This window comes from Agelaius phoeniceus, chromosome 3, assembly GCF_051311805.1.
Source record: "Agelaius phoeniceus isolate bAgePho1 chromosome 3, bAgePho1.hap1, whole genome shotgun sequence".
In the NCBI taxonomy this organism is placed as follows: Eukaryota; Metazoa; Chordata; class Aves; order Passeriformes; family Icteridae; genus Agelaius; species Agelaius phoeniceus.
In genome coordinates, this window is record NC_135267.1 from 67,810,769 (window position 1) to 67,826,187 (window position 15,419).

Consider the following 15,419-nt stretch of genomic DNA (forward strand, 5'->3'; position numbering starts at 1 on the left):
TGCTCCTTTTGCCCTACAGCACCTCACCCCTCTCAGCTATGCACTCCTCTCTCTATGCTAGGAGAAGCCTAAAAGGTCCAGATGGGATCGTATCAACCCTGCTTTGCTGATTGTCCCCAAAGTCCCAGCTTCTGTATCTTTGCCAGATTTTGCCCTCTCCTCTTGGGCAATCTGCTCCCTCTCTAGTTTCCTACCCTGTCACTCTTTTATAGTTTCTGCCAATCTGACTTTCTTCAAATCCTCCCATATTCAGGATTTGTCTCCCATTCCATAGTTTGGCATTGAATTCCCAGCCTCAACAAATCCTCCCGAATCAATACTTTTCTGCCTAAAAATAAACAATCCTTGATAAGCATTTGCAGAATTGAATAGAAAAGGTTTAGAAAACTATTTTATTTTCCCTAATACCCTCAGTGTTCTCTAACATTAAATACCATGAAGAGGCTCACTCAGAAATCAGGAGCCATTCTTTTAAAGAGCCTGCTGCCAGGTAAAAATTGCTCCTTTCCCACCTCCACCCCACAACTTTGCCTAGACCCAGTGATGAGTGTAGGATGAGGGTTATGCCTAGGGTTAGAATTCCAAAAACCGCGAAGCCCAGAGCTCCAGGCACACTGCAGCTGCCAAAGGCATGCTGAAGGAAACACTGCCAAAGGCATGCTGAGGGATCAGAACAGCTGACACTACTCAGGGGTGAGATTCCCTTCTGCATTATTCTCTTACGTCTTTAAGTTGGGACCAGCCTTAGCCCAAGGCTGCTTTTCCTGCCTAGAGTTAGGGTAAGGGTCAAGCCTAGGGTTAGCGTCTCCAAAACCACAGAGCCCATGGCTCCAGGCACACCGCGGCTGCCAAAGGCATCCCAAGGGGAACGCAAAACTGCCACAATATTGCTTGATCTCCACCTTTCTGTTTTGCACCAGCCTCGCCTTCATGCATCCTTTACTCTACTCACTTGTACCTGTGGTTCTGCCTGCGCTTTGGGTTCTGCAAACCACAGAACCCAGAGCTCCAAGGACACTGCAGCTGCATAAGGCATGCCAAGCAGAACACAGAACTGCCACAACATGGCTTCCTCCACAGCCTTCTCCTTTCAACCATCCTTAGCTCAGTGGTGCTTTTACTCCTCTGCCTAGGGTTAGGGTTCCGCCTAGGGTTAATGTTAGGGCCTAGGCTTTTTTTCGATGCAGGTATGTCACTTCAGTCACTAAGGTGTGAAATTGCCTTTGTTATTTATATTGTAAATCTTTTTGAGTACTGCCTCAGTCGGGCTTTTTGGGCTCACTGTGCTAGATGGGTTTTTGTTTTTTCCTCTCCTTTTGCCTTTGTCTTGCAATTTTTTAGTTGAGGTCATTACAAAGGCAACTAAATTCCCAGCAACTTCAAGAACTACACAGAGTATTCTGTTATTTCTTCAGACAAGAAGTCAAAACATTGGCCTGTGTATTTACTTCTGAATATGGCAAATATTTTAGTCATCTCAGTGTCTTTTTGTAATGAGCTACAAACCTCAAAACCCTGGACCAGCTGAGAGGAAACAAAACATCGGTGGTGCCTCAGGGCCACTGCAAAGAGCTGAGTGCCCACCATTCTGGTCCAGCTACAGATCCCCATTCCAAAATCCAAATTTGGACTCTACAGACACAAAACCTTTCCTTTGATTTGTAGTTACATATAGAATTGCTAAAGACAGAACTGGGGTGATACCGCTTTGATAACCTGTGCTGCCTTGCATGTGTCCTTTGGTCAGCACTGCTTTTCTTTTTGCAAACAATTTACATTCATACATCAAGGTTTCAATGTAAAATAATGTTTATCATACAGCAGCCTGAATTCAACAGGAAAATTGCTGCTGCCTTTCCAGCTGTCAGTTGGATCACAAAAGTGTCATCCTCCTTTCTACCAAACTCTCCCATGAGACTCTTTCAAAGCCTGAAGAGTATCTTCAGAATTTTGATGGACAAGTAAAGCACTAACGTAATTTCTTTCCATATCACATATTTACCAAATATCATAGAGTCATATCTTATAAGGGTTATGCATTTTAGTGTTTCTATCACAAATTATAAGTTTTTTCAGAAAAAAACCCAAAAACTATTCACAGTCTGCTATTGAATTTCACATTCCTGACAGCAGGATAACCACATAAATGGATTTTTTTCCTTCATTGTTTAAAAGTCCTTTGACTGTTCACACTTCTCCATTGTCTTCCACCAGGGATGAAACATATCTGAAGGCCAGGCTTAGAGGCTAGTGTGTTTTTTAAAAACCCAGTGAGGGGTAGCATCCATCACTGTTTTCTAGTTTTGGGGATCTTTTTTTTTTCCGTGACACACAGAGCCTCTCAGATCTCTCTGTCTATGCACATAACCTTCCAAAAGGGATCCAGATTTTTCTTTGGTCTGGGTCATGAATAAAATGGTCTTAGGAATGTCAAGCAGGGTCTTGGCCATCCTCTGAATATTGTCTTTTCTTTCAGACTTTAAGACTGTGGTCAGTAAATTATCTGACTGTTACCTGCTCTTTCAAAAGTCCAGCAAAGCTTAGTGCAAGAAATTTTAGAGCCCTTGGATTAAAGGAAAGACCTTAGCTAGAAGAAAATCAGTATGGGGCTGTTAGGGTGAATAGGAAAACTACTGATGGTGACAAAGGCAAAAAGTCAGGCCATAGCTGCCTTTATGATTATTTGATATGTAAATTATCCACTTGGCTGAAAAAGACAAGGAGAGAGGAAAAAAATGCACTGGAAACTATAGTCAATTATAGGTATAATGAAAATTTGTTTCATTATTTTGTCTGCATTTTTGTTTAACCACTAAACTGTCCTGAAGTTTTGTCTGACATGCCTTTCAATTTTTCAGGATTAGAAAGTGGCTTGCTCTTGTGAATGTCCTTGGTGTAAAAGTTTCTCTCACAAATCTCAGTGCTTTCTCTCTTGTAAGCATTTAATGGGCTTTTTGTATGCTTTTTGAAGTTGAGTGACCTTGTGCCATGCACAGTCTTCAAAGGAATGTGAACTGATGACAGTGAAAAGGCCATGCTTTGGGGCCATGACTTAATTTTGGAGATCTCGTATTGCTGTGGTGAGTTAAGCACAAGCAGCAATGCTGAAGTCTCCCTCCCCTTGCCTTCCTTCTCATAAAGAAACAGCTGTGACTACAGAAAACACCCAACATTAGATATTAATTCACATTTGAGGAGTTTCATTTCAAAAATTCCATGAGCAGTGTGCCAGGATACTTTCTACCTTTCTGAGCTCCATCCATTTAATTTCTTCATTCTCAGCATTAATCCATGTGAATAGCAGATGACATGCAGACCTTGCAGTAGTCTTGTTGGTCCACTTGTTTCTATATATCAGTCATAAAAAACAGCCTTGGGGTAAAATTTTCCACATTTCCCACCTTCTAAGTTTGAACTAGCACTTTTTCATTTTACCTCCAGCAATAACAAAGTTTCTACAGAGAAAGAAACTGAAACCCAAACAAAGCAGAAAAATTAAGGACTGCACTAACCTACCTTGAAGAACAAAGAATAGTTGATGGACAAGGAGAAGCCAACAGTGGTATGATTTTCCTCTGTGCCAAAAGAAATACTTGGGATATTGATCTCCAGAGACTTAGTTTGCCCTGGCACTGGTGGAAAATAAAACCTCTAAATTCTACGGAAATACACCTGGAAACTCAATAATTATTTCTTGCTCTATTTGTTTCTGTGCAAATAGTTCTGGTTGCCAGCATACATTGCAGTAGAAATCATCTTTACAGGTGGTGGGGTGGGATTTCACAAGAGTCAATGGCTTTGTTAAGTTGTAGTCAGTGTTATGAAAGTACTTTTCCACAGCTTTAGGCACTCTGGCCCTGCCTCTTCTCGCTGCCTTTCAAAATACAGACCTGCATGTAAGTCTGTATTAGGTTAGATTCTTTTTCCCGGTTTTGTTAATTTTTTGGGGGGGTCAGTTTTTTTGTTTGGTTGGTTTTGGTTTTGGGGGGGGGGGGGGTTGTTGTTCTTGTTGGGTTTTTTTTTGGTTTTTTTTTTTTAATCAACTGCACAGACTGAAGATTGTGTCACTGCTTCTGATATTCTAATTCTCTGGACTGGAATCTTTGAAAGAGCTGGGGTGCACAAACTCTTAAGGCTGAATTTTGACCTTACAGTATTTCAAATCACTTCTAGGACTCACTTAAACAGAGCCCCTACCTGCAACTTCCACTCCCTTATTGGCAGTAGACTCCTGTCATCAAGTCACAGTACTTAAAAGACTTTGAAGAAAACAGCAGGTTTTGTTAGTAGATATAGTAAATATCCCATTAAAAAAAAATCTATCTCTGCTTTGTCACTGTCTATGGAATAAGAGCTCTTAAGTCCCCTCTTCCTTGTCACCATGCAAGCTTCCCAGTCATAGAGAATAAATGCCTTACAAAGACTGCAGTAAGTTTGAGTAAAATGTATTGTATATAACCAGGGGTAGATCCCCAAAAGTAATTTTAATTACATAAATCTGTACTTTTGAAGAAATGATTGTTTCTTATTCTGTTACTTAGTTATGAATCAGCAGCACCACAGCACTCTGTGACACTCTCAAAACTCCTGAGTAAGGTATCTTTCTTTTAACTCAGTATTTTCTTCCTCTTAGCCATTCACACAAGAGCCTGTTCTTCCTTGTACCCAATATGAACTTCTAAGCCTGTTTTCCAAATCTCTTCGGACCAAGCTAACTCTGGTTTGGCATGTTGTGGGGAGTGGGGGGTGGCTGACTGCTATCACAGCTTTCTAAATGCAAATATGCAAATGACCTTCAGTTTGTCCTTCTTCAAATGCCTCTAAGCATAGCATGAATTTCCCCCAATATTTAGACTGCTAATACCACCACTTTCTCCAAATCTCTAATTAGTATTTGCTTCTGTGTTGGTGCCTGCTGGAATTAATTGATATTTGTTAGATGCTGAAGGGCAGGAACATATGGTGCCACCTTGTGTGCTGTTTCTGATGAAACCCTGCTGCTGTGACTGCTGAGTCAGTTCTTTCCTTTTCTCAGCAATAGCAGTAGCTTCAGGACTGACAAGTAGAGAAGGTGAAAGCATTTTACCCATAGTCTGAGCAATGTGGTTGCAGCTGCATAATAGTAATAGCTGCAAAATAGTAATATAAAGATGCTGGTAGTGAGAAACACTCAGTGTTAAATATCTGCTTTTCAGGCTATAGCCAGGTCAGGAAGGCTTCTTTGAAATAGGTTGATTCTAGTCCCCGGGGTGAACTCCCATATGCAGATGAAGTACATTTATGTATTTCTGGAACACTGTTCTTTTTTTTCAAATTCATTTAATGTTGTTTATTTTTGAACAGAAGGAAAACAACTCCAGTGCTCCAAGGCTGCACTGTGGTGCTCACCAAGCATTTGCTAATCTCTACCAAGTCTATCAAAGTTTATCCTGGCTATGAGTTACTGGGGCCTCTCCCACAAAGCAGGTCTCAGTGGCACACAGGAGCCCAGCTCAGGAATACATTATCCTGGTTTGTATGTTTTGAAGAGATGGAAGAGGGTATGGTGGCTTTATGTAGAAGGCAAACATTATCTGACACTGTATGTGGGCAGTGAGGTGTGAGGAGAAAAGCCACAGAGCTCAGAGGCAGAAGGGGCTTCAAGAATCACTGAGCCATTTTTATTCCTGCCCCATGACAGCTAAGCAAAGTCTGAGCTGCTCAAGCTCCTGTTCCTCATGTCTGACAGGGGCCAGGTGCCACTTCTGCATTGCACTGACCCATAGCACAGCTCTGCTCCCCAGCAGTCTGCCACAGAGCACACACACATCCCTCCTCAGGAAGCTTTGCCCTTGGAGGGGTCCTTGCCCTACTGCATCCCCCAGGCAGGGATGCTGTACATCATTAGGCAAATGTTACTTTTTAGAAAGCAAGGGCTGGATTATAAATCTACTGCTGTGCTGCTGCAGGATTAAGGGATCTGGTTTTGTACTGCACTTGTTGTGGGTGTTTGTTTTCTTTTAGTTTGTTTGTTTGTGTTTTGGTGGAGTTTTTTAGTTTGGGTTTTTTTCTAAACCATCCTATTCAGGAACTAGTGTTAGTAGTATCTGTACAGTGTATCACTGGCTTCCTGAATCCTTTGTTCACTTGCTTTCCTTCAGAATAAATAAACTGAAAATACACTGAAAAGCCCTAAAAGAAAACAGGGAAAAAACAAGTGTGCCACCAAACCTAAACCTAAAACTAACTTCCCTTTGCAAAACAAGGTGGTTCCTGGGAATGAGAGGTGCTGAAGAACTAAATTGTCCATAGCTTTTGGCACTGATTTGGTACAGCTTGCTCCCAGCTCTTCAGCAGATGATAGTACCAGAGATGATAGTACCAGGGAATTAGTGCAGAGCTGGGGGGGGGGGGGGGGGGGGAATCTAGTTTTGTTATTCCTAACCCATCCAGCTTAATCCTTTCTTAAAGAGAAAACATGCATTGAATAAAACTTTATTGGTTTAAAGCTGACCAATCTATTGAGGGGGTTTTGGGGTTTCTTTTTGGGTTTTTTTTTTGTTATATTGTGTTGGGTTTTTTTTTTTATGGACTTAAATACATATTAATCAAAAGTTGCATCCACATTTTTGTCAGCTGAGGAAAACCACAAATTGACTACGTTTACAGACAGAGGAAGGTACTGTTAAGGCAAACATTCAATTTCCTGCTGAGAGGCTCACAAAGCAATACACACAGAGTTTTTATTCTATTGTAAAAATACTGAGGTGAATTTGTTGCCTGGAAGAAATGAAATGCAGTGAGATAGTGCAAAATGCCTTAATTTGTTCCTTGCTGACATGATGTGTTTTGGATAGCTTTCCATTATATTACCCTAAACAGCTGGACATTGGAGTTCACTGGATTTTTTAAAATTTTCATAATTAATATAGTGGGGTTTTTTTCTGAGGGAATGGTATTTCTAGCATAGCACAAGGTTATTTTGTTTTCCTTATTTCTCTCATTTATCTTCCCATTTCTCTCACTGACTTTATTTCACAGCACCTTTTGCTTTTCATGGGTCTTTAGTTCCATTAAACATCCAGCGCTAATTAGACTCTGTTGTCTAGACTGTACCAAACACTTCACTCAAAATCAAAGAGCAATTAATTAGTTAGTCTACAGGTTACACCCTATCTTGCAACATTAACACAAATGAACAGTTGAAATGCTTGTTACAGCCTAGCAAAAATGAAAAAAAAAAAAAGCTTCTTTAATGGCAATCAAGATTTTAATTTCGTTATTGATGAAGGCAGGCATGACAAGTCCCTGTTACACAGATGACTGTCAGGCTGTTTGTGGTGGAGGGAAGGCAGGGGAGCAGTAATGTTTATTTCTATCCTTTCCCAGGAACAGCTACACAGACAGAGCCCCTTGTCTGTGCTGAGCACCCATGGGGTGAAGCCACATGGTGGCCTTGACTTAGCACAGCCTGTCAAGACCATGGGCGGGATCCATCAGATTTTCACTCCTGCAGTTATTTGGGATCTCTGGGTATTTATTCTGGCATTCAAATGGGGAGCAATGAAGTCAGAAGCAATGGCTAATATATCATATATTACTGTTGGCAGTGACTACAATAATAGAATGCAAACTGTAACCTGGGGTGCTTCAAGAGGTTGAGGTACGTGATTCTGCCTCTCTACTCTGCTTTGCTGAGATGCCACCTGTACTGCTGGCCATGCAAAGTTTACTAAAATTTAATAAAACTCCAAATCACCAAAGCAAGTGATTTTGTGAAAATTTTATCTTTCTTTCTTAAAAAAATAAAGGAAAGAAAAGGCACTCTTCTGCACTCTAAGCTGCCCCTGCAAAAAAACAGCTGTCATGAAAAATCATATGAATGGCATCAAATGTCAGACATAATTCATGATTTCTGAATATCCTGGATTGAAAACACAATGGTTGCTAGAGAAGCAAAGAATAGTAGGCATTTTACTGAAGGAATTAAATCTCAAGTAATTACTATTCAACTGCGCAAAACTATGAATAATTATTTGCGGTCTCTGTAGTAATCTGAGTGTTGCATTGAAAAAATGAACATGGCTAAACAAAGCCAAAAACTTGATCTGAAAGTGCTTTAAATTTGTATGATCTCTGGAATACTTGGAGAAAAATATCTGCTGAAGTGAGTGAACAATTCTCAAAGAAGTACAGGCTAGCGACCAGCAATGTTTTCCAGGCATGCGTTACCCCTCCTTCCTTCTCTCCTCAATAACAATCATCTAGCAGCATTCAAAAAGGAAATTACTTCAGGTTCAGAGTCTGCCTCTATTTTGCAAGACATTTAAGTGTCTGTTGAAATCAAATTAGCTTCTCTTGCAGATGGATCTACGTAAGTCATCTTCTCAAAGAAAACTTGTGCTGAAATATGCAGAACTGCTCAAGATGTACTTGAGATAATTTGCTGATGGCATTGGTTAGGCAGTGCAATCTAGAAGAGCTAGTTCTGCAAGTAAAAAGGAAAATAAAATTAACTAAACTGCTGGGTTAGCCCTTCAAAAACTTGAAAAAATATTTTTGATAGAGAAAAGAACAGAAGCAAAACAGAATTGGATTTATAATGCTTAGCTCACTTTAGTGAGCTTCAGAATCTACACTTTAGTCACTTGCTTTGGTTCACTAGCATTGCAATTGACAGAGGCAGATGCATTTGTAGTGTCCCTGTTGTAAAATGAAATAAAAATGATACTGGCATTACCAGTTTCTAAATATTATTATCATTTTTACAGTGCTCTGCTGTCAAGAATGATTGTGCAAGACCTCTCTTTTTCTTGTTTATTCTAGCAGTAAAAACCTGATGAAATAAGGAAGCTTTAACTTTCTTCCTCATGAAATTAAAATCTTGAAAATTAAGTTGAGCAGCACACTGACAAAAAATAGTATATACTCCTGCTCAATGTGTGTCTTTTTGGTTTGTTTTTTGCTATAATAAGATCTTCCTATAGAAAACTTTTAATATGATTACATTAAATGCAAATAGGGAAGGACCACATATACTGCTGCTATCTCTGCATGACAATTTCCAATGGATCCGCAATGCCATGAGTATGAGGTGTCTGCCACTCCTTGAGGGAACATAAGTAAATAACGCAAAATTTCCTTATATTTTTTATTTTAGCATACAAACCAACATGTGTGACAAGCAGCTATGACATGTTATCAGAGTAATATGTCTTTAAACAGCTATCAGAATTAGCACTTTAGAGGCCACATCTTTGACTGACAATTGCAGCAATGTTTTAGGGGTGCTGTGTCTCAGGGGAACTGTGGAGACTGTTGGAACGCAGGTTAGATGAGAAAATATTAAAAGAGCAGCACTGAATATTTTCAGTTTGCAGTGTAAGAAGACACATTTTTCTATTTGTACTTCAGGCAGGGGCAAAATGAAAATAATATGGTGTTCTACCTTTACTTTTTGGAGCTCTGAAAGCCCCCAGCATCATTGGTCTGGCATCCGTGAACAGTCACTCACATGCACCTCACTTTAGGAGTGAGTCAGTGTTCATATTTAGTTTACTTTGGAAGTTGTGAAATCTTCTAGCATAGAAAAGGTTTATCCGCATGCTTTGTACAAAGTGCCCTCAAAATTTTACCTACTTTTTTTATTAAATTAATTATGTATAAAAATTTCTATTCATGAGGATTAAGATTGAATTACTACGCTGAACACGGAGATATATATGTCCCACTGCTACAGTTTTTTTGATCTCATTGATAGGATCTTCCATTTCATATTCCTTATCTAATTTACAAGAATCTTTAGCATCTCTCTTGCTCTTACTTCAAAAATGTGCCACTTCCAATGATCCCTCCTACAATTATGGTAGACAGGTGGTGGGTAGTTCAACATAGCAGTGATTAAGGGAGAAAACATCCATGAAATAGGGACTTTAGAGTTTAAAGAAAAACTCTCATTGAAAAAACTCTCATTGAAAACGTCCATAGAGGACTATCTTTTTCTGAAAGTAAAAGAGCTCATTTATGTGAAATGGGATTTTGTTAAAAGCTTGTAACACAAAACCCATGAACCCTTCACTTAAGGCAGGGCATTTTGCCTAGGCTGGAGCTGATGAAGCTTCCTTTGGTTTGGTTTTTGCAGCTGTAAGAGAGGTGATTTTTTTATTGTAAGAAGACAGGGAATGTCCAACACCATGTCTTTCCATTATCTGCTAATGGAAAGGTAGACTACAGATTGCCTCATAAACCTATTGACTGGCATCACTTGAAAGAGTTAGCTCTTTATATCTTCTGGAAAAAGGAAAAATTATTCATTACAGCACATCTCCTCAGAATACTTCTGACACTTCAGCCAACCAGTCTGAACCAATGATAGTTTTCAGAGACAGAGATGCTTTTCTACCTGGTCTTCAACTGGGCTTGAATGAAAGAGGAATTGGCCTAATATTTGATTAATCCAAAATAAGCTAATTCATCATTATGTCAGCTTTAGATCAAACCTTGACTCTTAATTCCAAATCAGAGTCTTGAATTCTGAGGACATGATTTGACCTGTCTCAAATCACTAGCAGGATTGCAGAGGCTTGTTAGATGGAAAGGTGGGTGGGTTTCATGAATCACAAGTCACTTTGGACTCCTGTTCTCTCAAACATCCGAATCAAGGTTTTGGTTGACATCAGCAATAGCTGCCTTCCAGGCTGTGTGACTGCTGTTCTTACCATAAGAGTTACTGCAATGATAACTAACTGGACCCCCCAAATTCTACTCTGGCAAGAGGTTGTGACACAGCTGGAGAATTTACGTGCACAGAATCTGGGAGCATAGAAATGTCCCTGGTCCACTACGGTGAGATAGAGCCTTTCTTGGATACTTAAAAAACAGAGTTATAGACTTAAAACTGTCTTCTGAATGTCACAACCTCAAATGACAACAAAAATCAGGATGCTGTCAAATGCCAAGGTGCTGTCAATGAGGCTATTTCTGGGCTAGGTATGACCCACGTCTAGATCAGAGTTGGTGTCATAGCTTGGATTATCTCATGTGTGCACCCCTTTCCACTTCCATAACACTCCTATATTGCATACTCAGTTGAAGTGGGTGAGATGTGAAAGTCTACAGATGCCTGGAAGGAAAGAAAACATCCTCCATCCCCCTACCAACACTTCCAGGGTTAAAAAGCATCAGTGATTTGCACATATGGTATTTTTTTAATTTGAAAGTTATTTTCTTTGTAACTCATTTTTCTCATGTCTTCTCCCTACCAGAGGTGCAGAGGTTAACTCTCAGATCTGTCTTTCTTTCTGCAGCCAAGGTCTGTACCCCTCAGCAGTCTTCCCAGATTCACTTCAAATATAAACTGATAATTAAAGATAAATGATGGTTCATGTTAATGAAAGTGTTTGTACATTAATGGAAAATAGCATGCAGGCTATCAAGAAATGAAGACCAAGTAATACAAAGATAAAAAAAAACTTCTGTTGAGGTACTGGCTGTTAAAAAAAAATTAAAATCTAAGACATCAAAAATATAAAACGGATGTGTTCTCTGGAGATAAAACCCATCATCTCAATTTTGTATTTACAGAAAAACTCCAGATTCTTTTAGTTATCATGACTCAGAGGAAGAGTAAACCCAAGTTACATCTTCCTTTTTCTTACTCACATTTCTAATTATACTGCTGCATCAACTTTAGCAGAAATATACGTGGTGTAAATGAACTCATATGACTGTGAGAACTCTTGTTTGGTAATTCCCTGAACTTATTATATTCTGCTAGCCTTGTGTTTATCCATCTAAGAAGTTAAAACCCCACAGATGCACCAGCTGTGTCTGCTTGTGTCAGGAAGATCCTGGGTATCAGCTGCAGGAAGGCTGGAATCAACCCTGACTTAATGAAGAGCTGGTGCAGTGTGGTGCTGTGGCAGTCAGTGGAGGCAAGGAGGGTGTGATGGGTTGGGCTCCTGTGATATGTGATCAACTCCTGACATATCAAGGAATGTCAGAATTAGTCCTAGGCAGAAAAAAAAAAAGACCATACAAAAGGCAGGAGCTGAGATGCAGTGCTGTCTTTTGGGACACCTAGTTGAATGACTGACAAAAATCTATTATGGTGAGAGGGGTGAGCATGACTAAAAGGTCTCACAGCATCTATTTTGACAGGATGATTAATTTCTCATTACTCATCCAGAATCAGGATGTCTGGGGGGAATTAGGGAAATACTTGATTCTTTCAAACATTGATTATTTGGAGAAAAGCTTTTGCACAAATCCAAACATTTTATTCTATCTTAGATTTGAAATGGCATAGCAAAAGATTTGATTTTTTGGTGGAGGTTCTTCACAGTCACAGCAGTATCAGGACTCCTTATTTCAAAGCCAGAAGCCAAATCCTTAGCTGTTTCAGATGGTCCAACATACATAGCACATGTTTTCATGCCAGCTGGTTCCATCTCCTCATCCAGGACTTATGGTCCTGCTGATGTGATGGATTCAGGGCCATAAGAGGACAAATCCTGACTGCTAACCTGCAGTATTGCTTGACTCCCATAATTGTTACCTGATAGCCACCTGGGTAATAATCTTACCTTCTTCCTCTGAGGAAGCACTTTGTGTTCAATGGCCCTCAAGAAATAGAATAACTATTTGCTTCTTTGCTCTTGCTGATTTCTATCTAGCATGGCTCCTGCTTTAAGAGCCTGTGTTTGAAGCTCCACTCAGGAAGTTCTGTGTGTTTATACATCTACAGTAGCTGAGCTTAAGAGAGAAAGGCAAAGCTAGGATGGTGCTTTCACCCTTCACAAAAACCATACCTAGTAATGGCCACACTGAATCAGATGTGAAGCCCCTCTAGCTTGATATTTTGTCTAGGTAGCAGGTGCCTAAGTAAAAAATAAGTACAGAACAGGGAAAACATTACAAGGAAATTTTACCACTTAACTATTTTTGTTGGAGGTGTAGGGGGAAAGAATTAGATCTGGATACGGCCCAGAGAAAGAAAAAATAATTGAAAATGAGAAGTGTCAACAAAAAAGCTATTCAGAAGGGATGCTGTAAAGGAAAAGGGGAAGAACTGTGGAAATTGGAGACAGTGAAATAACACAGTTCATAAGGCAGAGAGAACTGCAGAAAATTGCTCCAGATATGGAGGAAGGATGGAAAAATGGAGCAGTTGGAGAAAGAGCCAACTGGAATGGAATAAGGGAACCTGAACACATGCCAGGAGGTAACAGGAACAGCCAGTCTACTATCAGCTATGCACCTAACAGGAAGAAGTTTAAGGACACAGATATTGTTATTATATTACAAGAGTTCTATTGTCCTTCCATTGCAAAGATTCCACATTACTAGAGTTTGATACCGCCTTGATATTTCCCAGAGGCAGTGCCTCTGGGTACTGACTCTTCCTCATCCTCACAGCAGCCAATTGACTCCAGTTCCTCTCAGCCAACCAATCCACTCTTTTATAGCACTCTTCTTCTTATTGGTTACAGCTGTGGCCTGTTAACATCGGGCCTGCTCCTAATCCTTAATAATTAACCCAGCTGTAACTCTTTAGGGGGTAAGATTATTTTCTATACTACCTTTATTTACTTATATTCTATCCCTCACACACAGATGTAATACATATTTACTTAAGAGAGTCTGGGTTTTGAGTAATTTTGAAAATCTCATTATTTTCTATTTGTCTTCCCCTAAGTACTTTCTAAATTTGGGCCTTTGTGTATATATTGCTGAAGAGAGCCAGAGTTAAAAACAAACATGGGACAAACTAGGACCTGTCTGTCATAGGGCAGCTTTGATGAAGCTCTGTGGGATGAATGGGTGACACTGCTCTAGGAGCACACAGAAGGCTCAGCTGGTCTGAACTGAATGGCAGGGTTCTTTCCCTGGTATCCACCATGGGCAGGATACTAACTTGAGGTTTTAGGACACCAGAGGACCCTTTTGGAAGGGAGAGGATAATTTCTGGAGGATTGAGGGGTTCTCCCCTTCCCTGGCATATGCTTTCTCTTCCACAGGAATTACAGATAATAATAATACAAATAACAATGATTAAAAATTATTTTTGCCCATTTTATTAAATCCTTTTCTTCTCTTTGGTTTCCTGGAAACCTAGTGCTTGATGTTTTTGGATTTTCACAACATATTTGTTTAAGGCATATGACTCTACTGACTGTGAATTCAATTTTGTTGGGTATTAGCCAATGCTTTAAATTAAATTTCTCACTGGGAAAAAAATCCAAGTTGAAAGCCTTATAAAGATTGCTGTTTCATGATTAGTGAATGTGTCTTATGAAGAAGCTCTTCTTGATGAAGATGAGTAAGTAGAACTTCATAGAAAAAAAATACAGAAATAAATGATCAAGAGAGCAAAGCTTTAAGCTTTTTCTTCATTATGATTTCCAGACAGTATCACACGGAAGCACAAGATTGTAAATTGTGAGGGTGTAAATATTTATTAATTTTCTACCCACTGTGCTGATATTCAGTTGGTTAGTAGGGATTTCCACAACTTAGGGAGTAGTAATATTACTATTAGTAATTAGTAATTACTATTAGTAATAATTTAAGATTTTTTCTTATATTTATCTACAATAAGCAGTTCACTTAAAGAGCATTGAGTGTGAAGCAAAATGTTTTGATGTTGGTTAAAATTCAACCATACACACACCATATCAGCACTACCTGCTGGCTCAAAGCTAGTAACAATGAGAGTTGGTCAGTGTTTTATGTTTGTAAAGACAAACCCACCCTAAATTATTATAGGGAACTATTGCTTTGTGAAAATAGGTGTCTGTCAGCAGCTGGTAAAATAATCACAAAATTTTTGTTTTGGTTTAGGATAATTTCATTTTCTTTCAGGATAGAATCTTTGTTACAAAACGCCAAGAAGGTAAAATGTGTGCAATCCCATTTATCTTCTCATGGACTGTGATATCAAAAATAAAGTGTTTGAAGTTGACTGGTTAATGGAGAATTTGCTAGTCCGTGGAAGAAGTTTGGCTGTTATAAATTTTCTTTCTGTTACTAAGGAAAAAGAGGGTAAATTTTAGACTGAATTCTTTTTTACAGAATTTGTTCTGATAAAATCTATCTCATTAAAAAGAGAACTGAAATTGATGCCTGTAAATTTTTACAGGAAAGGAGAATCACAGTAAATAAAGTAACTGTTCTGTTTCAAATGCACTCTCAAATCCAAATTAATTTTATATACACAACAAAGAAAAATGGATATTTAATCAGCTAGATCCTTTCAAATTCCCTGTTGTATAGTCTCAGTGAGCATTAAGTTATTACAAACATAGTGAGTAAATTTAGAGTGGGTCATGTGTCATGTTTTTGTATATTTTAAAGTTTCCTTTTAATTAAAACATTGCTTTGTTTATATAAAATTCTAAGTGATAACTCTGTTTTGTAAACAGTTCTATTTTTACATTTAA